Source organism: Columba livia, chromosome 14, assembly GCF_036013475.1.
Source record: "Columba livia isolate bColLiv1 breed racing homer chromosome 14, bColLiv1.pat.W.v2, whole genome shotgun sequence".
NCBI classification, from domain to species: Eukaryota; Metazoa; Chordata; class Aves; order Columbiformes; family Columbidae; genus Columba; species Columba livia.
Window position 1 is genome coordinate 5,531,435 of NC_088615.1, and position 26,299 is coordinate 5,557,733.

Consider the following 26,299-nt stretch of genomic DNA (forward strand, 5'->3'; position numbering starts at 1 on the left):
TTTTGTCTGAAACAGCGCCCACAGCAGACAGTGGAGGAAGACTATGTTAAAGACAACTGCTCCTGGGGAGGGGCATGCACGTCTCATGCCATCCAACACTTGCCCTTTGGTTCCTGCTACAGAAAGTACAGCTGTGATGGACTGCAACACAGCTCCCTCATTGCTTCAGGCAAACTGAACTGAAAATATGAAGTAATATAACCTCAGGATCGTTGCATGGTGTTCAAAGTAGACCTGAGTGAAGTAGACCTGCTGCCAGGGAACGGGCAGGGAACATGGGCATCCAACAACCCTCCACCACTTGTGAACGAGGGACACTGGTTGTGATTGCATCTGTATCCCCCGTGTGTGCAAGTGCCTACAGTGCTCTCTGGGGCCCATGAACAAAACCTCTTTTCCTCCTTCCTCCCCTGATCCTTCCTCACATCCCACAGAAAACGGCCACTGGGGCTCCCCAGAGACACAGAAACACATTTCACAGACATTCACCCTCTGAGCTCTGAAGTACCAGCTGTAATTGGAACATAAAAATATATTACAACTAAAATCTTGACATTCAACAATTTTCAAAGGTGATCAGACATCCCAGTCTGACTCTCTGAAGCCCAGTTTTTACAATCCAAATTGCCAGGCAGCTTGCACCAAGGTGCTCATTTGTTATCTGTCTCATCACTGTGAGTCTTGAATTGTTAAACGTGAGAGTAGTAATTCAGCATTGTTCCATTGCTTATGAAAGCCATGCAGAAAAAAACATCCAAAATAATGTACGCCAGTTCATTTGAAGTGCAAATGACTTATGCATGCAATACAAAAAGCAACAAGTGCCTTTCAAGCTGTCTCATTTATGATAACACAAAAGTTGCTGATGGAATGAGAATTCCCAGGTAGTTATCAGGGAATTTTGCATATCATTTGTACTTCATACTGCATTAGCAACTCTTACGTCAAGTCAGCAGCTTGAAAAAAATAAAACAATGAATTACATCTCACAGTTTTTATTTGGCTTTGACTGAGTAATCTCATCACTTATCTCAAATGATTTTGCATTCAATGCAAAATGCTTTGTTCTTTTCTAAAGGAATAAGAAACCTAACACTTTCCGTGAATTATCCCAGTTTACTAAAATGAATAGTCAGCCACCAACAGAAGAAATATCCAGTTATCACACCTCCAAGGTACACAAGTTGCACCAGATTACCAGGTATCTGACTATTAGCAAAACACAGACCCAAAGCTAAGGCTACGCTACCATCTCATCCTTGACTTGTACAAGCTAAAGGAGGTGGAACAACCAGCATCCCAAAGGTAAGACAGACATGCTCATATGGATGCATTTTAGGAGCAGAAAGTGACACCAGTGAAAAAATACAGTTTTTGACTCTTGGTTGAACTATTGGCAAAAGCCAAGGAAAAAAAAAATAAAACCAAAACAAACAAAAACCCAAACCAAAAATCCCTCACAATCTGGTTATAGTTCATTGCTCTAGCTAGACCTGTGTTAACACTTGATAAGACTTGACGCCACAGTCGGCAGCTTCTGTGGGTCAAGAAGTGCAGGTGGTGAGAAAGCAACCACTCTTCCAACCCCAGGCTCTGATTCTTCTACCTCATCAAACACCACTTTACCCAGGTAGGTCACTCACACTGCAGCACAGCAGCAGCTGCTCCAAGTGCTTCCCTGGCTGCAAGCAGGAAGCCCAGGCAGCATCTCCCCAGCGTACCAGGTGTGTCACTTACACACTAGTTTGTTCCCAACAGCAGACAAGCCAGGGTGCCTGGCTATTAAATGCAACATCAGTTCTTCCCCCAATATTCCACTAGTTTATTCCCCAGCTTTCCCCACAGCAACTTAATCCAGCAGCACAGTTCAGAGTCTGAAAAGGTTAATGTATCAGCACATGGTACCAACTCATCGGATGCCAGTACTGGCTGGAGTCAGGCGGAGGCTTTGCAGGTGCTGTGACTGGCAACAGCAACACAACACGGCCGGCACATCTGAATCCTGGTCTGACAACTGCAGCTCTGGAGCTGGCCTGAGAGTGCTAAAATCAGGTCTGAACGCAAGGGACAACACTTTGGGCAATTTGCAATTTTGCATCATTAGGCTTATGTACTCTAAGTACTCTAATTAGGCTGTGCAGTCTATGCCCCTTGTTTCTACCATTTTTTAATACCAGCAGCACTTCACTGAATTTCTGAAATAGTCCTTACTAGATATTTGGTTTCTCTTAAAATAGAATTTGCAGAAAACAAAACCAGAACATTTAAACGTCCTTCAGCAATACATCTTCTAAATTACAGTACACATTAATTTTTCACAGAACTTTGTAAGCAGTTTTACATTCTCACACCTCACTTCAAGTGACAAGGGGAATGGATTTATTTGAAGTACTGACGTAAGGTTTATCAGCAAAAATATGCATTCAAAAGAATTCACTCCAAAACTCACCCCTTCCTTTTTTTTTTTTTTTGTTTATTTTTAAAGATTGCTATGAAACTGAAATTTTTAAAATATAGGAAGATGTACATACTACCTCCAGTCAAGTGGGGAGCGCATCAGAAACCTGGCACATACGCTGACTAAACACAGATGATGAAAAATGACATAAAACCAGAAGGGGGGAGGGAAGAATCAAGCAACTATGGCTAATCCAAAAAGTCACAAGCAAAAAGCCTGCACACAAAAAGCCTGAAACAAGCAAGAAAACTGATCCTAATTACTAATGGAACATGGGCAAAGTAAGATCATTCGAGCAGATTTAATTGCCTTTCCACAAATGACACTTCGAAGCAAGTAGGCAACTCTCAATCACTGAGGAATTTTAAGAACAGGGTAGACAGCCATCTGTCAAGAATAAAGCAGGAGCTGGGAGAACAGGTCCTGCCTGCAGGCAAGAGGATGGACAAACTGACCTCTTGCTGTCCTTCCTAGCGTCATTTTTTTCTGTGAAATCTGTGACAATCGGAGGAATACACACAAGTAACACCTTATCAAATCTGCAGACTAGTAATAGATTTGAGTATAGGATACTAACAAAGTTTGTTCTGAGCCCTATGATACAGCAGGTTCTCCTTCTGAATTTCAGTGCATAGTGTCTTTCATAGCATAATATTGACCTGGATAAGTAGTACGGGAAGCAAGGTTAATTTTCAAGTTCAAGATTCTTGTAAGCATCCTTTTTTTCCCGTGGGAATTACGCTGTTTCCAAGCCATGACCTGTGGCAATTCACATACATTTAAGTCCAGGATAAACTGGAAAGTACAACAGAGAAAAGGCTACTCTGCAAGGTGGGCAGCATTGGGACGGGGAGAATGGAGCAAGGAGTGTGCACACGCACAGCGGCAATTAGGGATGTAAACACAGGCAAAATAGTTTTAAATTCTGGCCTAAAGCAATCATTATTTTCTGCATGAAGAGTTATTTTAAAATATTTCCTGAAGAGTCTTTTAAAACTTTATTCCATGAAAACCTAGGAAGTTTTAGGTTGAGCAACCACCTACTTAACTCCGGCAAACAGAAAGTGAAGGAAGTGAAATATCTGACCACATCCAGTGACATTATTTGATGTATCAGAGCTGTGTCAAAGTTAAATAGGAATGACCCTATTGCTTTTACTAGTCTAAAAACCTAGAGGGGATTGTTTCACACATTGAAAAATATATAAACAAATTTAGGAAAAAGATGCCATGAGGGAACAGTTTTCCTTTTCCATTCACTGCACATGCATTTTGACAAAGACGATGCACTCTAGATGGATAGGAACAATTTTCCATCATTAGGGAAACCTTAAACAACCCCTGACTGCTTATACCGTCATCTCTTAGGCTCCTACTAAATTGCAGTCATTTGTTCAGAACAAAACGATGGGGCCTGCGATATAATAGAGCAATTTAAGCAGTGAAGAATACAACACCTGTAATTCAATTTCATGGCAGTTGGTTTCACAACATGTTTCTATAACACTGTTATGATATAGGAAACTTCTCTCAGAGTGTGGCATTTCTTCTTTAAGTAAGCCAGGCTCTCAGGAGAGAGGTGGGCTTTAAGTAGATGAATCCTATAAACAATAAGCAATTGGTATCTCCATGCCAGTCCTTTCAGTTCTATCACCAGTTACTTGCCACTCTTCCAAGATTTTATGTTTTAGTTTATATTTCATGTAGAGAGGCTATTGTCAGAGACGGTAACAATAAAAGTCACCTGAGATCTCTAACCTTGAGTAAGTTTCCATGAAGAGGACCATACAAGAGCTTCTCTTCCTGTTCATCTTTGCTGCAACAGTCACTACATACAAAAAAAGCTATAAATCCCAGGCATGTGACCTTCCCAAAAGTCAAGGAGGGAGCAGGTGGAAGCTGGAGAAATGAATAATGAATAGTCAATGCAGGGAAGTACAGCAAAAAACATTCTCCCCAAAGGAGAAATCCAGTATTAGCTCAAAACCCTGCAGCTGAACTGCATCCAACAGCAAATCTTCCTCATCCTACACAGCAAATGATGAGATAAGTTGCTGTCTTGGTGGAAAGCTCTTTAGAGTACAAATTCATGTAGGTTTGATGACTGGAATAAGTATGAAAGCAGTAGTTTCAGGAAGTCTTTGCAAAGGTATAGACTAGCCCTGATGATTAAAACCTTCTCATCTCTTCTCCCCAGCTTTCTGTCCCTCACAGGCCCCCATCCCCTACAGCATGGCAAGGATTTGGGCAGAGATCTGGATGGAGGAACTGTGCCAGGCTGAAACACCTGCACAATGAGAGTTGTCAACTCAAAACAGCCCAGAATTCCATAATGAAGAAAAAGCAGCCACTTGTCATGGGCTAGATCTGGTTGAAAAGATCAAAGGTGCTCACCTCTAACTTTCATGAAATGGATATGCAACAAGGACATGTATCTCAATGCCTGTAGGTTGGAGAAATGCCCATCTACTCAGGATAAGAAGAAATATTCCTACTGATGAGATGTGTATCTGGTTATAAACCACTCATGTTCAAACAGCTCTGCTTGAACCCCAAATCAGCAGGACAAGGAAGTGACCTCAAGTCCCATTCTGTGCTACCCACTCTATACCCAAAGCAGAAAACCAGTATAACCAGAAATATAACCTCTTTCCTGCATTTCATGTCTGTTTATACTTATGTTTTACGTCATTTTAAACAGAAAAGCTATCGCCTTGAGCATCAACAACCCAATTCTCAGACTCTTCATCAACAACCATTCCACCTACACTAATATTCCTCATATGAAAGGAAAACAGCTTAAAATGTCTGAACTCTTTATGTTTATTACTGTTGAGAACCCCATTTGAGAACAGCTCTTCAGTTCTCCCTGCTGAATTACTACACTGCTAGGCATCAAAACAAGTTGATATGATGAAAGCACAAGTATATCCCAATCTGTTTGCTCACTTGAGGAAATCCATGAATGAGCTAATGAAAGTTGTTGTACCAACCTGAATAATTAGGGAGCAAAAATTAAGCACCTCTGTATTTTGATTAGTTACCCACAAGGTAATAATCATTTCTAGAAGTGTATACATAGAAAACAAGACTCAGCTGAACTCATTTCATCCCCCTCTAGCCCTTGATTTGGTTGCTCCTACATGCTGCATCTGGTTGTGCATCTAAGCTTCAGTACAACTGTGCTTTAAACTCAACAGGAAACTCGTAGCCTTTTCATCTGAAGATATTCAGCCTGTGCTCATAAGTGACTTCTTCCCATAGCCCATTAATTAGCTCAGCATGCCACCCACTATTAAAAACATGAAAACTACAAAAGAACAGGACCGTACACTGCTTCTAACAACATGAGACTGACACGATTGGCATTTTCCTACACTGCATATGCAAAATGCTAAGTAGGGTTAAAACTGGATGTTTTAGGGAGGAAAATATGTCTTCAAAGAAGTAAGACTTTGGAAGTTCCAGCAATACCCTTAGCGTCTAAATAATTTCGGTAGTAAAATGTGCATGTTGTTACATTGTCACAGCACAGAAAAGGAGTGTGGTGTTCACTGGCAACTCAGAAGGAAACTGGGGTCGCTCCGTTCTATTTGAGATGGGGCTCATGATGTTCATCCTTACCCACCTAAAGAAGAGTCATCTATTTAAAGTTACTACTGAGGCTCCTTCTGGAGTCAGTGGAGAAAGACCACCATGTCTATTGTGCATTTCATTATATCCTAAGACAGAAGTCTAAGATAAAGGGATTGAATTGCATCTGGAGGTCAGAATAGAGTCAGAATAAAACAAGGCATTTCTGATTTTGGTTGAGAAAAAGGCGCAAAGCTGTAGCTTCAGCAACTGATACAACATCAAACAAAATATGGCATTCACTGAATATTTCACCTTTTCAGGACTCTCAATCATTTAGTGTGTTAGTTCACTGTCAGGCCTGATGCTGATTAAAAATCCCTACCCAGTCCCCCTCATCCCACTCCTACGGCATATTTGTCTTTTACATCGAACCTTGGTGTCAACACTTAATACAGTTTCTCCCTTCTTTTAGCAGAGTGAAGGACCTGACCTGAATGAGGCAAGACAATGGAGCTATCTTTTATTTCCACACCAGCTGCTATAGCTGAAAGAGGCTTTACAAGGGCCAAAAACATCTTGGGCACCTCAATTTTTGAATTTTTTAAAAGGAACTTTCAGGGTTTGGTTCTTCTGTCATCACATCAGCTTTTCCTTAAAGAGAAGCTTGAATCTATTCCCCCTCTAAAGCCCAGCTGAGCTCTGCTAGCACTGCCAGAAGGAGGTGGGCAAAGAGCAGTATCTCTCACACTTAATTCAGTAGATACAGAAAAATATTTACAACTGATGCCTTGCTGAAGAAAACACTGGTAGAATTCTTATTCCATCAAAAACACTAAGAGGCAGGTCAGGCTCCTAGTACACAAGCATGGATTTCAAATGATGAGCCTTTACAGTTTGTTGGTGGTTTTGTTTTGTTGGGGTTTTTGGTTGGTTGGTTGGTTTTGTTTGTTTATGTTCACTTAAAGCATTGTCTGAATTTATAAATTACAAAAGAGATTACTCATCATGCAGACTCTGATTTTAGTGCTATCCCCGTCCTTGTGTAAGACTAAAAAATGGGCGTGTGGAATGTGTGTGTGGTTTTGGAGCTTGGGAGAGGTTAAAGGTGGAAGCAATGTAATGCAGTTTATTTAGACTGGTAATATGAGGGCAGAGATTGTTGTAGCATGCATTTGCACAGCATCTACCTCAGTTGGCTTTCTTCATAAAGTCAAAACTTCTCTAGTTATAACAATAACATGCAAAATGGACAAACAAGAACAGGAAAGGTTTAACACCATCATTTTATGGATGGGGAACTGAAGGCCAGGGAAGTTAAAAGACCCACTGAGGGCTATCTGGTAAGTGGATGCTGAAGATCTACACCAAGAGCAGCCATCCAGAGACCTGCTTAAGTGCACAACTCACCTGGGTATCTTTCTTCTTCAAGGTAGTCTCCCAATTCTCTTACATATTTTGAAAATGGCTCAAAAATTAACTCTTTGAATTCTCACATTGAAAGAAATCTCATGACATGCCTGTTTTGAGTTTCAGTTCAGATAATTTCCTCCCCCCACTGCCAAGGTTCCTTGCACAAAGGATTTCATACATAATGACTCGGTAACTTTCGCAAACACTTCATTTTTATGAACCAACCATGGCCAGAGAAAATGTGCTACAGTTCAGGCAGGCCCTGGTATTACATATTCAAATTCATTAGCTCTATCATCCTTCTCAACCTCTTATGTTTGATTAAGTCTCATCTCCTAAAAAATGATTAAATCTGGTCAGCCTCTTTAAATTATTATTCCTCATTGGTGCAGTGGTGCTAAATGTTTCTAAATGTGACAGTAATCTCGTTTTAAACAAACCAGCTGCAGAGTCTATAAAATCATCTTTAGCAAGCCAGTAATCTCTTTGATAGATTCACCAGCAGCAGCGAGTGCAACGCAAGTCATGTCCATTAACGCTTCCACCAGCAACAGATGGGCCGTGCAGGACTGCGGGAGCCTGGTAACCACTCAGGCTGTGAATGAGAGCACACACACCAATGTTTCAACAAATTTTGTTCTGTAGCCACCAAAGCCCAGAAGACAAGACTTAAAAGCCAAATGTTAAAAGGAAGGCAGCATATCAGCCGTTCATGATAAGCTACACCACCTGTCATTTCGGGACTGCTGCTCCAGCAGCGACCAAAACTTACTGTATGCGCGTCTCAGTTTAAGCTGTAATGATTATAGATATGCACCTCTAAAAAAGTTTTGGTTTGCTTTTTTAAATTATGAGTCTTTCTTCAAAGACTACGCAAAATCCTAGCTCTCTTTTTAGCACGCAAAAAAAGTACTCCCTCTGTAAGCACAGGCATGGCAGTGAGACATAGCTAACACCGATGCTGCTGACAATGCAGTCTGTGGACATCAAGTCTGATGTTCTCTGAGGACCTTGGACCCCAAGTTTTTTAAACATATGGACATTCTTTGGCAAGTTAGTTTGCATCCACTTGCGCCTCGCTGCTTGCATAAATGGAAGAGCCCCTGCCTCTACCTTCTCTACGGGCAGCAGGGATTCTCTTAAAAGGTGTTCTGATCATTTCAGCAAATTAATGAGAACCAGATGGCTTTTTTTCTTTTTGAACCATTGCTCTCCAACTCATACAGGGCCACTCACATTTTTAAATAGTCCCACAACAAACATTAGAGATATAGAGAAAGATTTCAGTGCTGGGTCAAGATGGGACAATAAACGCGAGAGAAATCTCTTGAAAAACAGATGTCTTCCACTGGTCAAATTAAGAATCACTTTGCAGCAAATAAAACTCCTGATATAAATTGTTCTTTTGCAAATTTAGCCCCAAACACCCTTTTTCAGGTTTGACCTACTTGTAGCATCTATACAAACAAGCATATGCTCAAACTGAAGGTTTTTTTTCAGGGGTTTATGCTCCTCTGCAATTGAGGAGTGTTTTGGAAAAAAATTATTAGCAGGTCACAGGAGATTGTCCTGTGTGCTGTCAGCTGAGCTTTCTGTCTTCCAAAGGTAAACAGCCTTCTCAGCCACAGTAGTAACACGATGCAGGCAACCCCCAGTCATGTTGAATTGCCATCAAACCACTGAGGTTTAGTAAATTAAAGGGCCTATGCCATCAGCTGTGTTCAGGGCCCGTTTCAATCTGGGGATGTTCCATTACATTTTTTTCAAAGGAGCTTCATTTTTTTTTTCAGCCTGGAAAATGGCAAGCGGTTGCATTCAGCAAGCAAATAACAGAACACTCATACATGCTGGAGAATAAGAATGAGCATCTTAGAAAGAACCAAGTGAGGACAAGGATCTAGTGATGATAACAGCAGAAAAAAACTTGCTCTAGACATACGAGGGCAACTTGCTGCACTCAGAACCACTGCAATCCAGAACAGGAGTAGACCCCCTTTGTGTAAAGGCATATCAGTCTGGGGGCTACAGCAGCAGAAGAAACATTTTTTGCCTAGAAATACAGGTTTCCACAGTAAAAGCCTGACTGCCCGTATCTTCCTCCTGCCCAGGCCTCTTGTACCTGCAAACTCCTCAGCCTGAAATGCGCAAGCTCTGAAGATTTGGAGTCCTCAAGACTTAAGGATGCAGAAGCATCCCTGCCCGCAGATCTGAAAACCACTGGACCTCTTGTACATGGAGGTTTTCAGGGCATGCGGCAGCATCAGAACCTCAGCTACGACTCACAGGCAAGCTCTCCCTATCTTCATAGTATGCATTTCTCTTTCACATTGGGAATGACCAAAAGAAAGCAAATTTGCTTAAGAAACGTTCTAATAAGCATGTTCATAATGTATTTTCTCATAAAATTGAGTCTTCCTTTTCTTGACCTCTTTGGCACACCCAACATACAGTGGAAGAAGCAACATAAAATTTCAGTGTGCTGGTGGCTGCATGAACCACATATTTCACTGTGACATTAGAAGTTTCGGTCAAACCAAGCACTATGAGCCAACAGCATCCTCAGCAACATCTCTTGCTGTCACAAGCACTTACGGTGATGCCTCACAAGGGTCTACAACAGATAAGTGTAAAGCCGCAGGCTTGGATTCCTTGTTACAGATGTGCTGCTTTGTTTATCAGCCTATAATTTGTTTATTCTCCTCTTCTAAAGTGAAACGCAAAAGCAACTGTCAAGACAAAAAATTCAATCTAAAGAGATTCCCTAAATACACTTATCCTGGGGCAGGTCCAGTGGTTATTTGAGGATGACAGCTGGCACCTGCAGCCTTCGGTGAGGCATTTTTGGACACTGATGGAAGAGGACAGCTGGATGGGCTGGCGCAAGGTGCCACATTTGATTGATCGAGTGATCCAAGTGTCACAGACTCGTAGATTGTCATTAACGGGCTGTGCAGGAGGCACACACCATGCGGCAAAGCACCGGTGCCGGCATGAAACAGGGCGCTCCAACAGAGGTACGTGTCCGTGCACTGTCCTGCTTCCCAAAGACACACAGCTTTTATTAAAGTTAATATTTTTATATAAATATTTTTATATAAAAGATCAATATTTTTACAGACAAGGGGTATAAGACACAGCAGCCCACAACTCCTGAAAAGTCATTCTCTTTTGTGTGAAAAATTCAGCAATTTTTATGGATAAACGAGTCATAAAACATTTTCTTCAGGCTATTTAATTCATCAACTAGCTAGACAGCAAATATGCTCGGATGTTAATTTAACAGAATTATTCCCCTCTCAATAAGGTAAATGTTAGATGAAGATCATTAGGCAGGCTGGCAACCCTGTCATCTTCCTTCTGCCAGATAAACCCACAATGCAGAGTAGCTGCTAAACAGGCTCCAGCAATTTGAAGGGTTATAATCTTCCATGACCAGACGCTTCTGCTGCCACGTTTCCTATATTTTTGAAGCTGGTTTGGGTTTGTTCTTTTACCCTACAGTTTCATCTCTTTATCTTTTAGAATACTGAAGTTATAATTTCAGAATCAAACATCCACATGAAAACCCATCAATAAATCCATGAGAAAAACAAAGCCTCTGCCTTAAATGCTGCTGCATGTGTCACATCACAGCCAGGTACCCTATTCTTGATGTGTTATTGAGTTTATTTGGCCAACAAGTAAAATAACTTTCACAAATTGTGTTAGTGTTTTTCCCCACGGGAAGTGCTATTACTTATAAGTAGATCTTGACCTTACAAACAAACTCCATCCTGCCTTTGATAGTTTAAAAATGGGCCAGAGTTTCTGGCCGTCATGTGATTGAAGAGCCCATTCCCCTTTGGGAAAAGAATATAAATATCAAAGCAATTCCACAGCCAGTTCAGCTCTTCAAATTGAAAAATCTTTAAAATAAAAATATTTATTTTTTTTTTCTGCTTTTAGCTCACTGAAATGACACAAGGCAAACAAAAACCTAAATAGAGGAGAACAACTGCCACAAGGAAAGGGTAAAAAGACTTGTGCATGGAGCCCACTTAAAATGATTTGGACCAATCCTGGTTGCAGAAAAATACAAATACACTTTTAATAAAACAATCACCCTTTCATTGAGCTGGTTTGTTTGTTTGTTTTCTTGTTTGGGGTGTGTGTGTGTTGTTGTTGTTGTTTGTTTTCAGAAACTACAAAACAAAGCATAATTGTAAATAAACCTATGGTTGTCCAAGTAACAGAAGGCAACAGGCTTCTAAAAAAAAGCACCCTGGACTTCCAGGTTGAAAATATGGTAATTCAACTGAATTAGATCTCGTTTCTTATATCTCAGTTCCTCACTTGTAGATGTTTCCTATCTATGTCTTCTGTTTTTAAAGTCTGATAATTTCCTACAGCAGGGAGTACAGTTTCCTGAGCCTCCACGTAGGACCAGCACAGCAGAGGCCACAGTACCAATATACACCCAGAAAGTGTGTGGGAAAGGGGTAGAAGGATAAAGGAGAAGTTAAATTTACTCCTTTTCCGTGGCATTTTTTCCCCCATTCAAAAAACTCTGTAGGTTCTCAACTCACGTCACTGTCAGATGCATTTCTAAATGCACATAAAACCACATCACTAATGTCTAGATTGTTATTCATCTATATTCTATATTAAAAATTCTTGTATCTCATGTAGCAGAGCTGGAGCCAATATAGCTCCCTTGTGTTTATTATCTTCATGAAGAAGCTGTTGAAGCATCTCAAAACTCTTATCCCTGTGGGTCCTAAGCAGGACAACATGCATCTCCCCCATTTCTATTCAATTTTTGTCCAGTTAGGCCTGCATTATGTTGTTATTATTTCACTTCTAAACCCAAGACTGTTCAAAACCTGCCTCTTCCACATGGATAGCACTTTTGTAGAAAAGATAATAGAATTTATTCAGCAGTCTCTTAAAAGGAAGGCGTATGGGGGAAAACAGTCTTTCAAAGCTCTGATGCAATATACCAAAATATCTCTTCAGGTTACAAGGAGTTTACAGCCCAGTTCCCAGAGCTTGTATCAGTAGGTTGAAGAATCCCTGAGCTCCAGTATAGCTATTTTCAAACATCTTCTTGCAATCACAGAAGCTTGAGCTTAAATATACAATTAATACTTCTTCCTCTCTCCATGTTTTCAGGGCTCTATCTAATTCTTCCAGCAGTTTTTCCCATAAAACCTATTATGACTTCTCAGCAAGAGAGGTTTGGATTTCTTCTGTATTAAAGATTTCAATTGGAAAGTTGAATGCCAACTTGCATGCTAGACAACGTATCACATAACAGCATTTAAATGACCATATTAATCATCAACGTCATCACCCTAATATTTACCACTTGTTGTAAAGATGAAAACTTTACAAGACATACAAGAATATACAATATGCACAAAACCACGTTAAGAGCAGCAGGATCTGACAAGCAAAAGGTTCATAGAACTAAACACTCCAGTCAGTCACAAATACTGTTTGACCTGGGATAAATATAACAGGACACAAACACTACGATACTTATGGCCTAAGGGCTTCCTGAGCCAGCAGATGATGTTTTTGCATGAGAACCACCAATGCTTTTTCCCATATCTACATCTCGAACCCACAGAAACTATCAGCAATCAAATTATCCTTCACAGAGACTTCCATGACCAGGTTCTGTGTGAAGAATAACCTCTTTCTGTATATTTTTGAAGTTGCCTGAAGTTTTTATATGATGCTTCCTGAATCTTCTGTTATAAAAGACAATAAACAATATCCCCTCTTAGTTTTTTTCCATCTCATGATTAACAGACCTTCACTATTATCCCCTCACTCTGCCATCTCTTTCCAGCTGTTTCCCCATGTCCTAGATTGTTCAGTCATTTCATCCTTTTCTTTAAACTCAAAGCTATTATCACCTGCCTGCCAAACAGTGGTCTGAAATTTGACTTCTCATTGAGCAGAAGAAAGAAATATGCGAATACAGCATATCTTCAGGGCAGCTTTCTTCTTTAAACTGAAAAATTCTTGAACAGAGGTGGTGAAAAGACAGCATGGCTTCTTCCAGATCACACCAAAATGTCAAAAACCCAATTCACAAGGAGCAACTCTGCCACAACAACTACAATGACATCTCAGACCAGCATATCCAGCACTATTTCCCACCATACACCCCCACAATTACTTCTACTACATGAGAAATACATTCCCAATTCTCTCCTTTGACTTTTTCCTCCTGGAGCCTCTACGATGAAAAAACCCCACAGCCTTCATGTTGCTGAGCTTCAAAGTTACCAGCAGCCACAGATTCAACAAAACAAAAAGCTGATGACATTCTTTAGAGAGGCCATGAAACAGAAGTTACATTTTAAAAAGATTCTCAGTTTAGCTGTCCTTTTAAGTTTCCTCTGGAATCTTCTCTTCAGAGCATTAGCAACCACTGAGAATTTCTCATGTGGGTAATTTCAGTTTTATCTCTGGCGTGGGTGGAAAGGACTAAGAGTATTATCATTGCTGGCCTGACCAAAGGAAGCAAAAGAAGGCTGGGAAGGGGTTTAACTCCTGCCTATGGATACACCAGATTAGTAAACACTCAGGAGGCAAAAGCCTATTTACACTGAAGGGCAGTGTCGGCTTTAAAAACAAGGGGGTGCAACCCTGCTGTGAATAAACACATGCTAGAAATAAGACGATGAGGTTCTACACCAGTTTTCCTGTGAGAGTAGTGGGGGCAAAAAGTGTTCATACTTCTAAAATAGAGTTTGATCAGTTAATGAAAGGGCTCATATGACGTGATTGCTTATGATGGCAGGAAAATGGACCCAATGACCCAGGAGGCCCCTTCCCAGACATGTATTCTCCTGGTGAGGGGTCTGCCTGCACAATGAGTAGGAAGAACAGGTAATAGTAGACCCTGTGTGAAATTCTGGTGAGTTTTGCCCAGGACTCCAAGAGAGCCAGATTTTCAGTCCATGTGCACAAGCAGGGATGCTACAGTTCTATTAAAAAAAGTGACAAAAAAACTACCAAGATACTCTCTTCTCTTTTCGGCACCACATGATGATCGATACAGTGCAGCTGAAAAGCACACAAGTACCACCCCCCGCCCCCCCCAAAAAAAAAAAAAAAAAGAGTTAATGACTTCACAGCCAGGAAACACAGCTCCTTTCAAAATACGGTTCCTATTGAAGGGAGAGAGACAGTAGTTTTCAGCAGTAGTCTTCAATAGACACAATTGCTCCTACTAACCCTCCTGCAGCCTGGTACTCAGCAGCCGATCAGGAACACACTGTTACTGAGCTTCTCTGGAGGAAAATTTAGTTCATTTCTGCAGAATTCTAAGAGTAATTACCCAAAATGATGTCTTCAAGAAAACCATATGCAATGCCTCCAGTCTCCTGCAGAAGAATTTGTCATAGGCACTTCTGGCCACCTCAAACAACCACCAACTACAGTGAAGAACATTGACCCACCCACATCAGAAAAGGTAGATGTCAACGTGACTTTCCCAGGACTCTGACAGTCTTCGTCCAGAGACAGAATAGGACACTGGGACACAACTCACCATCACATTCATATTACCCCAGCTCTCTTTTGCTATTTTAACCTACATAGTTCCTCAATCATACTTCTCCTGTATACTGTGTTGTGATGAGTTTACAAAATCTCATATTTTGAAATCTGCTGAGCAATCACTCAGAAAATTCCCCAATTTGCAGTCAGCAGATGCTTTGCTTTAGTACTTTCCATCCATCATACAAAAAAAAAAAAAAAAGGCTCTAATGAATAAACCTCAATTTAGCTTTAATACAAACACAGCATCATGTTCACAAAAACAAGATCATCTTATAATATGGAATTATGTTTTTCAAGGACTGCATAAACCATCTCAGAAAGACATTCACCTCATTGCTTTTCAGAGGACAGGGATTTTACACCATCACCAGCAAGGTAACTGGCACTGGATATCAGAGATTTTTTAGACCAGAAAAAACCATTAGGTATTTAATCTGATAATGTCACACGATCCAGTTTCCCACAGTCATCGCTGTATAAGCCCCTAGTTTCAGTCCAATTAAAAGTCTCTCAGAAGAGCATTCTGTCACGATCTGAAAACATCAAAAGAAGGGAAACGTACCATCGACCTGGTAGTTCAATCTTACAATACATCATCTTCCACTATCCAGCAAAGTGTCTGACTTTTAATTTTAATTTGTCTAGCCTTAATTTTGAGTTGTTGGTTACTCATATGCCTTTCTCCACTAAATTAAAGGCTCGTTATCTGTCACAGCGATATGCAGAGCTAAGAGCAAAACCCAGTTCTGTAATTCAGTCTGACAAAGAGAGATAACTTTTCCTCATCCAACTGGAGCAGCTTCCAAGGCTGGTAGAAAATCATCATGCTTTTAATACAGCTACGCTGATTTATACCAGTAGGAAACATGACTTCCGTAGCCTCAGCAGCAGTTTACAATAAGGTGCTGAGGAAAATGTCACTTCAGGAATATTTATTAATAAAATGTAAATTATAACGAAGCCAATGTCTAGCACTTATCTCACATTCCTTTTTCTCAGCTATCCAAACAGCATTCACACTAATGAAACAAATGTTAACTCTCCTATTTATGCTCTGTTCAAAATTTCTGCACTTTCCTACACCCGTAGTCAGCTGTATCTGAATGATGGCAACAAGAAGAAGATAAAATGATTATAAAATAAATCAAAACATTACAGAAATGTTATTTTGGTTTTTTATTCTACAGAATAACAGTCCCATCCCTTTGCTTCATCTCCAGTCATCACAGTTTGTAAACTGTGCTCTCTCTTAAGCAAACTGAGTTTTCTCAGTAGTAAAAGCAGACTATTTCTGCTTTAAAGAGGAAACATTTACATAATCCTCGTGACTCCTAGATTCCCTCACATCACAGTTTCCTATTTAGAAATCTTCTCCCACATACACATCCCCACAGGCTGTGTTGGCGGGATGGGTTAAAATACCGATTAGCTCTTACTCTGTACAGTCCTGCCCTATCCCTTGCACTTTTTTTTCAAAGACACAAGGGAACTTGACAGGTTTGAGAGGTGGGACCTTGCGAATCTCATGAAGTTCAACAAGGCCATGTCCAAGGTCCTGCACATGGGTCAGAGCAATCCCAAGCACAAATACAGCCTGGGTGGAGAATGGATTGAGAGCAGCACTGACAAGAAGAACTTGGGGGTGTTGGTTGATGAGAAGCTCAACATGACCTGGCAATACGCGCTTGCAGTCCAGAAAGCCAACCCTGTCCTGGGCTGCGTCAACCAGATGGTCGTTTCCAACCCAAACCATTCAATGAAACTGGGATGGCTATTTAAACTACACAGCACATAAACCATAAACTAACTGTGGGTGCATCCCATGGAGAAAAGGGACAGAACAGATAAGTCTGTGTTTTGCTACTTTAGAAAAAAATGAGAGCCACACTACAACTTTGAAATTGAACAGCAATCTAAGGAAACCCATCCTCACATCCAGGAAAACCAGAAACATTAGAACAATTCAACACACAGACTCTGGCCAGTACCTTCCAGCCAGTGAGGTTAATTTTCAGTGCTGTAAGAATATTCAGCCTTCAGCAAGTAGATGAAAGGTTTTTCAACCACTATTAAAACTTACCATTAATTATGAAGGAACTTCTAATAACTGCAGGCCTTATAGACCATACTCCAGCATCTCAGGTTGGATGCCCGAGCAGTTGCAGCTGAATGTGATTCTTCTCTCACTGATTGTGGGAAAGGAACATTAAATGCTGCAGTGCAGCAAACATCAGTGTATTAAAATTGCCCGCTGCAACAGAAACGAACAGTTGCAAAGAGCCTTTGTCAAGCCATGTGGAGTACTTTCTAATATTCCAACTGCATGTGCACGCAAGCTGACCTGCTTGCATTCCAGTGGGAGTTTTGAGCTGACTTTAAGTCACATACACGAGTTAGGAGAACGAAGAACTGCACTCACTACAATTGTTTTACAAAGGCAGCCAACAGCTAGGCATTCTTTTGTTAATACAGTCATAACATGAAAAAGATGTCAAATGCTAGCTTTTATGCCAGCTGAAATTCCATCTTGGGGAAAATGCTCTTTGAAAGTTGCAATCACTCCAGCTGTGTTGAAATCAAGCATTTAGACCAGAAGAATTATTTTAGTTCCTTTTTTTTTCCCCCTTCACACAAAGCCCAACTATTTGCTTGCTACAAATACAAGGGTTCCACCTCTCCATTTGCCAGCAGATGTCCAGCCCACCTCATATACACAGTTTTTACCTACACCAATACTTACATCCGAACTTTGTTCTTGAAATACCCTCCCTCCCAGACTCCCAGCAAGAATTCCCTGTTCAACACCCAGTTCCCTGTGTCCTTCTGAAACACCCTCCCCTCTATAGCCTCAGTTCCCCCTCCAGCTCCCAGTAAGGTTACTGCCTCACAAATCACTCCTCTAGGAGACCAATCTTACACAGAGAGCTTTTAATTGCAAACACACCTAAAATGCTTTGATAATAGAAAAGCAGCTAGGTGTGGATTATTTTATACCCAAGTGAAATGCATGGGGAGACACGGCCAGACTACCCCGAGCATAACTTCTCTTAAAGCCAGTGTGACAATCAGAAGCAACAGCGCAATCAGAATCCCCTGTGGTTCCTCTATTAATAAGACACTTTGCCTACAGTGCCTACAGCAGCCATGGAAAATTGCATCACGGTTTGTATGGCATTTCATATTAGCTGTGGAAGCGATACTGAAGGTCACAGCAAGAGCACTGCATCTGCCTAAAGTTTTGCCCACAGCAGTTGAAGATGAAGCCAAGAAGTTAGTCCAGAAAAAGTATAAAGCAAGCTGCAAGAGATGGAAAAGATCTTCTGAGATACCAGAGCAGATTTTAAGCAAGGTGAGGTGTATACGCCAATAAACCTACAGCTCAAATATCACTCACAGCTACCAGCACTCGGATCCTCCTTCCTCTCCATTAAATCACACTTCCCTCCCACAGATGAGAGTTGTCAGGAGAGCTCCGCACCAGCCAGAGAGGAACAGACCGAGATGAGTGGGGAGAGATATATTTAAAAATGAGAAAGAAAACGATGCCCAAGATAGCAAGCAGCAGCTCTGCAGAGCAAACAGGAAAGAGGAACTGTGTTCAAAATGCAGATTTAGAGAACTGGTTGGCAAACGTATGAAGTCACTGGGGCTTGGGACTGCAAACAGATTTCCTAATGAAGGAAGCAATAAGACTCTCATTTTTCACCTACACTAGGTCTTAGAATTGAAGAATAGTTTGGGTTGAAAGGGACCTTTAAAGGTCATCTAGTCCAACCCCTCTGTCATGAGCAGGGACATCTTCACCAGCTCAGGTTGCTCAGAGCCCTGTCCAGCCTGGCCTGGTATGTCTCCAGGGATGTCTCATCCACCACCTCTCTGGGCAACCTGGGACACTGTTTCACCACCCTCAGTGTAAAAAAAAGTCAAACAGCTTCAAATCTATGCCAACAAAATGGTTCCAATAGCCTAGGAAGAAAATACTTAAACACCATTAAATGACAAAAATTTCATCCTAACTCTCAAGTACTGTGTTTTCCAGCACAGGCCACAAGTGTCAAGTCATGTAGCAGGAGATGGGTGACACTGCTGGGTCACAGCAAAGCCAAGTGCAGCCCTGCGGGGACTCTCCTGTGTAGCAGCCAGAAGCTCCCAGGGGGGTTATTTAGCCAAACTCCTGCACCTCCTGCCCAGTTTCTGTCTCTTATCACTCACCACAGACATGTATTGGTTCCAGCCCAGCCAGAAACAGACCAGCTCCTGCTTGCTTGGCACAGAGAGATGTGATCGGTGGGAACTGCAAGTCAACCAGCAGTCTTGTCCTCCTGTTCCTGTGACGGACTGCAGCAGCAGAATCGTGGCTTGCACCCGAATTGTCTTCATGACTGCTAACCCCAACCTTACTTGTCTTCCATTAACTTTATGAATTGTTCCCATCTAGGTTTTGCTGAGTTCGGCTTCTTGTATTGACAGATGTTGATAAAATACTGTGACAATATCAATTACTTTCAGAGACTGCATGAACTCAGAGATTTAGGGGAAAAGGCCTAAAGTAAATGCCTACTGATGATGGAATTGGTTTTGTCAGAAACTGGTGCCTTAACCAGTGATATTCAACTTAAACCCAGTTTCCTCTACAACAACTGAAATGAGAGGGATGTTCTCTAACATAGAAATGACACTAGAAACCCCACTCTGATGACATCACTACAGTTTCTCCCACCTGCTAGGGAGTTAAATAAAGTGCTGTTGTCCCACACAAATTCCTATTTTGCTACTGAGGTGCAAGTAAAAGCAGAGCAGGCAATAGACTGATAGTGTTGGAAACAGAAGTCACCTGAAAGCGGAACATGCAATGCCCAGTGCCTCTCTGACTAAAATGGTTCCTCCTCCAGCTTAATCCAGAAGAGTCCTCACATACCATTTAAAACAACTCTGATGAGCCTCCACAGGAGATAATTCTCTTCTTTTAAAGATGGAAGTGAATTAAACTCTGAACTCGAGTCATGTTAATAGCCCCACCTGACACGATAAATCACTGATGTAGCATTTTGTTTGTGCCCATAAATTACTGATACCGTTATCTTCCTGCAGAAGATTCCTTCTCCTTAAAAACATATTTAATAGCTTTGCACCTACTCTTCTTTTTAAATACACTGGCTCGCACTGTCAGCTTTCCTAACGCTCTAGGCACTGATTTCAAATTTCATAATCAATTATATCATTTTGCTTCGCAGCAGTAATTTGATTACTGCTTTTGGGGTGTGACAGGCATTTGTGAACATTTCTGCCCGTCTTCATCTGAAATTGCTAATCTTCTTTCCTTTCCTCCTCCCTGCAGAACCTGTGCAAAATTGATAAAACAACATCAATAAATCAAGGCACTTGCATTTTCCCTGAAGTGACTATATTTCAGATTTCTTCTCTCAAACACAAACAAGGACATAGTTCATCTAACTCAACAGCATGACCAAAAGGGGTATAAAATGATGATGATGTTTTGTGGCGTTTATTGCCAGTTCTGTTAATATGACTGACTGCTTTTCCTGTTCAAGCTGTCTCTTCTAGATCACCCTATCTTTGAAATAATCACCACTACCACCTAACATTTAGCCATAATTTACTACACAGCAATTGCTATGACAGAGCCCACATCAGCAGAAACAAAACTGTAAGATTCAAGGAAAATAAATAGATTTAATTCGCATTTGTTTCTAACAAGTTCAGAAAACCCTGTTGACAAAGCTGTACATTATATCGCACTGCTGAAATTCAAAACTTTTTGAAGGAATAAAGTTCAAGCAACACTCGCCACTTTCTTCCCAACAGTTTCAGAAGTTTTAATGAGGGCAAAAGCAGGAGGCAAGAAAGCTATGCATTAATCAAATTCTAAAACAGGCTGTAGAAAGATGCATGCCCATCCTTGAATCTATCTGATTTCATCAACCACACGTTTCTTAAGGATACTTAAATCCACTTAAATTTGCACAAACATCTGGAGAGATTATAAGTGGAATATAGCCGGCAGCTTCTACTGAGTTTTCTTTCAGGGCAAGTGTTTTTACTACAAGGTTAAGTCATTGGTTTCTCTCTTCTTCAAACCCACTTTAAGCCTTTGAAAGGCCAGGTGGGGAATCATACAAGCATTCTGTTACCCAGTGTCAACTAAAACAGATTTTCTTCTTTGATTCTCCCCCTCACCCACAATTTTGGGGGAAGATGAAATATCACATGTGCGTTACACACATTTAGACAATGGAAGCTCAGAGCAGGTGATCTATAATTCAAAATAAAGATTCCTCTGAAACAGATAATTCAACAAATTTTTTTCTCCTAACTGCTTTTTTAAAGTACTTGATTCAAGATAGGTAAAAGTAGCTTGTGATCCCAGGTTCCACTAAGTGCTTTTTTCCTCCCTTGAGCTATCTCAGAGCGATCAATTTTTTTCTGTTGGACAACCACACTGACATAAGAGTTTTCATTAAAATTTTATCTGCAAACATGATGCAATGTGCTAATTTACAGCTGCAGAACAGAAAGACCGTAACTGAGACAAAAGCAAATGGACCAGAACAATTAAAGAATTTTCAACCTTATGTCAACTTTTGAATTAGGATAAAAACCATGGTCCAAACAGTCCTATTTAACCTGTATGAATTATTTACCCCATGGGAGAAAAACATGTCAGGAACCCATTTGGTAGAAGTAACCACTACCATGAGAAACCCCCAATCAGATGCAGTTTCTATGCAGAAGAGTTGTTATCTCTTCCAGGAGCTAAAGCACAAATGCTCACACAGAGATTTTGAAAAGGGTGAAGCAACAGAACACAACTGAACAAAAAATTTATTTGAAAAGTGCAATACAAATTCCTGGAATGAAGAATTCCTTCTAGCCCATTTTATTCATTCCTTCGCCTCTACATTGATATTTCAGTCACAAATTAGCTGCAATTTTCTTTTCCCTCAAGGAGTAACCTGTGCTAGTACACAAGATCACAGTCATTCTGAATTACTGAATCATGCACGTAATTTACTTTTCTTGCATGTTGTTTTCACATAAATTCCTTTTAACTAAGGTAGACAAAACAAGTTCTTTAACGATACCACCGGAGCAGCAATCTTTGCTCTTCTTTGCTCTTACCAGTTCCATTTACTGAGCTAATAAAGACATTCCTAAATTAAAAACTAAAAGTTATTTTAAATATAAATTAGCATTCTGACTTAAAGGTAAATATGCAAAGCTTACATGTTGCTTTTGCTCCCAGATGGGTACTCATGGCTGCAAAGAAATAGCAGATCCAGCCTGTGTTACAAAGCTGCTGGGCAGACTGCACAGGAAGAACTGTAGCAGAAGAATCACTTCACATTTTGCAGCTCTCTAAATACCATTTATTTGCTCTTGGTCCCTTTCAAACTGAAAAGATTATACCATTTTTCATAAGGCCTGAGAGCGAGGAATTAAAAAAAGCCTCTCTCAAACAGTAGTTGAATAAGAACTATTGCAAAAACTTATATCCCAATGTCCCTATTTGCCAGTTACAGTTTGTGAAACAGAACAATTGAGCATTTCAAAAGGAAGCCAATAACCATCATGAGAGCTCCCATGGGTAATGTTACTTAATCCATAGTTTTATCTTCTGGGGGAAAAAGGAAACTACAAAGAAAATCTGTTTCCTTAAACAAGGGACTTAAAAGCCAAAGAGACAAAGTTTGGAGTAAGTGCCAAAATCCAGGCACTTTGATCTTAAAATCAGTCATCCCCTTCCTCCCCCCAAAGGTGGGGAATACCTCTGTAAAGGCAATGGAGACTTTGGAAAATGTGGATCTTGGGAAGCGTGATATCTGAAGGGGCTGGCACTAAGAGGAACTCCTTCATTTCTGCATCAGATTGCCTGCAGCTCTATTAAAACAGGAGCAGTGACACATTACACCTTCCAGAGCGCATTCCCCACAACACACCTAACATATATGACTTCATTCTGCAAGAAGTTTTAAAGCAGTTATTCCTCATCCTTCTCCAACAGGGAGAGAATATCTGCTACAGCAGATACGCTGCACACAAATACTGCATGCAAAGGGGTTTCCAGGGTAGGAGAAGCAGAAGGAATTGCACACACGTCATCCTGCAAGGACAAACAAATCCCACAAACAGACTGCAATTACATGAAATTGTTTTGCAAAAGGACAGAAGAGAAAAAGAGGCTACCTGCAATTTTACTGTTCTCATGGAAATGAAACCTATATTTTTGGGAGAAAAAGGAAAAATGATGTGATTTATGTCATTTTGGAGGACATGGGGAAAGCAAGAAGGGAATGAAGGAGGATTTTCTTCTGCCAGTTTTGAGAGCAGGCGAATGGCTTTGCTAAATAAACAAGTTCTTCACAAGTATACAGATAATAATCTAAAACTTTCTAAGCAAAATCTGCATTCCACTGGCAGAGCCATAAAGCTCGCCTGGAGACTACACACAATGATCTAATTGCACTGGCTCTTCAGAGCTGACCCATAAAAACAAGAGCAATGACTGATGGATACATTAAAAGTTTCTGACTAGCTTTTTGGGGAACGAGACACTGATTTGTATTGGAAGCTATTCCAAACTGTTCCGAGAGTCATGTAGAATAAACAGCCTTTTGCTCGCTGCCAACATACCAGCCCAAAAGCTCAATGAGGTGACTTCAGATAGAAACAAAAAGTCTACGTATTACCTACTACATCGTGCACTAACAATTCCCCTTTTCTGACACAGAGGATCTTGGCACCGGGGAACAACAATGAATTCACGAGGACTCACATCTGCTGCTTTGCTTTGAAATCCTTTCTCACTTTGACAGACTATCTTCAAAAGAGGCCAGAGCCCAGTGCCATATATAGGACCCCACTTCACCACGCTGCGGTCTCATCGCACAAGCCCAGAGACTTGCATCACTCAACACCTTTAGGTTTTGAAGTGCTGCATCCAGTACATTATACATCACTGATTTAAGAATTGAGTCTGCAGAAATCCCTCTCGTTGGTGCATACCTGCTGCGATAAGAGGATTCAAGGTGCCTTCAAATGTTAAGCAGGAAAACAGATCCTTCTGCAATCCACAAACATGCTGCTTTTCTTATTGGAAAGGACATTAAAAAACAAAAGCGATGCTTGTGTAAATCTGTGCACAAATTTCTGCCATAAACTTGTTGCAGTCACGATCATTGCTTCACAGAACCAAGCACCAGCCTTTGCTGTTGAGAACCCATCATCCTCCACAGCACCGTTCAGGAGCTCCCTCTGAAATTTAACCATCAATTGTAAGGTCTTGCCTCTGCATCCAGAATTCAGGATCACAAAAGCTTAGCTACCAAATAAATGTGAGCTAACATGAATGGCCTTTCAGCTGCGTCAGAAAACCAGATACAGGGCAATTCTTGTCTTCATTCACACATCCTAGTCTGACTGCAGTGATTTCAAACACTTGCCCGCTTTTCTCTGCAATGAATACCATCTCATTACCCCCCATGAGGCCACTTTACACTTTGCTCTCCTGCCTCTTTGCTCCTGCTTTGTTATATAAAGTTATACAGAAAATAATACTTAAGTGGCTCCGCATCCTGCCGGGAAGTTGCTTAAAATATCAATCAGTTTTTCTGAAAATTTTCATGCCACTGCAAATAAAAAGAAAAAGTCAGTCATTATACCTTGAACTTGACAGCTTTCTTCAGCATGAAAACCATAAATTAAGTAAAAATATGTATTTATTCAAACGCATGTGTTCACTTACCACCAAAACACTTCTGACAGTTGCAAAGATGACAGTAACCCATGATACCTGCTCTGCACCACCCTTGTGGTTGTCTTGTTATTTCAGGAAACCCAAAGGTACCTTCTGAAAAATCAAATCACTCTGTCCTAATTAGAAGCCTCTGAAGACAAACTTCAATTGGGACGTACACTTTCCACACATTAAATACTAATTCAGAAAGCAGGAAGCCCTTCTCACCGTGTCCTTCAGATGAGAGGTTGGAGACTTTAAAACACCAAGTTTAAACCCCAAGCCGAAAACTCCACTGTTTAATAATGAAACACAGCCGCGATATTTGAGAAGTTAGAGTTGCTCTAGTAATAAATAAAACCGTAACTGCTGCAAGACAAGCTTGCTCAGTCATCGAGTCCTTCAGAACAGGATTTTGCCCTCTTGATGCAAATTTGGAGGTCATAAAGACATTTTCATCACACAGCTGATATTACAGGAAGGGAGCATAACTTCATTAAGGGCATCACATTCCCATTCCAGGGATGACACTCTCTTCTAGTCCAGTGATCTAACACAGAGTTTGGGAGCAATCAGGTCAAATACCTCGAGTACTGGAAGTTCCCCCTGCTCATCCTCATTGCTACAGTAATATTAAACTGGGCTTATTTAGCTTTTCTGCAGAAAACTCTCAGCACTTGAAAATACCTCATAGACAAGGTCATTCTAACTAATGCAAGTGCCACCACTGGAGAAGCAGAAATGCATGGAGAGGAAATAAGCCTCAGGGAGCCTTTTACTCCTATCTGATCATTTAATGATTATCATAATGCTAATCTGATCATTTATTATGGATATAAGATAGTCTAATGTCCAAGTCTTGCTAGGCAAGGCAGGGACCACCAGCAGCTGATACAAAAATATAAGGATCATTAATAACTTTATTTCCAAAGGCAGTCAGTGTTTTCATTTGTGGTGAAAATTTAGTTTCTTTGTACACTTTTCTGCAAAAACAGAATAAGCTTGTCTGTATTAGGCTAGGAATTACATACAACCCCACTTCTGCTTCTAAATTACTGATGCGACCTTTGCAGGGCAGATATCCAGTGATTCAAGATCAACAATGGGACAATATTTCTATATGCTACCAAAAGCCAAAAACCACTCTGGGGCTTTTTGCCAGCATGTGTGATTTAGTCAGCAAAAGCACCATGCCCTGAAATCAACAGCACTCCACCAGTTAAATCACGGAAGCATGCAGTTTCCTAGAAAACACTTGAACTCTCTATTTTCACCTACTTATAGTCTTGTCACTTCCCTTTAAGTCTCACAATGAATGTACTGGTTCATCCCATGACGACAAATTATTTTTTACCTTCTATAGAAGAGCGTAATAAGCCAAAGCGAGCATGTATTTTTATTTAATTAAACATAAGCTACTAGTAACAAAACATAAGACCTCTTTAAAACAATTTGTGTGGCTTCTAGTAGCGTGCAGTTGTAGTAATAAGACTTACTGCATCATCTCATGCCACTTTCTGACATGGTGTAAACTGGCATAG

The 26,299-nt window shown here is 40.7% G+C and overlaps 1 protein-coding gene across 5 annotated transcripts in view; it reads right to left on the reverse strand.

Annotated features, from left to right (window-relative positions):
* SGCD (sarcoglycan delta) overlaps positions 1-26,299 on the reverse strand; it is a 326,687-nt gene that overhangs the window by 248,420 nt on the left and 51,968 nt on the right. Inside the window, exon 1 of one of the 5 annotated variants that reach the window (XM_005503362.4) lies at positions 24,581-24,602. The exons of the other annotated variants lie outside the window; for them this stretch is intronic. The gene's annotated coding sequence lies outside the window, so the exon portion shown is untranslated. Of the gene's footprint in view, positions 1-24,580; positions 24,603-26,299 lie in introns of those variants that run through there. 5 annotated transcript variants of the gene reach the window in all.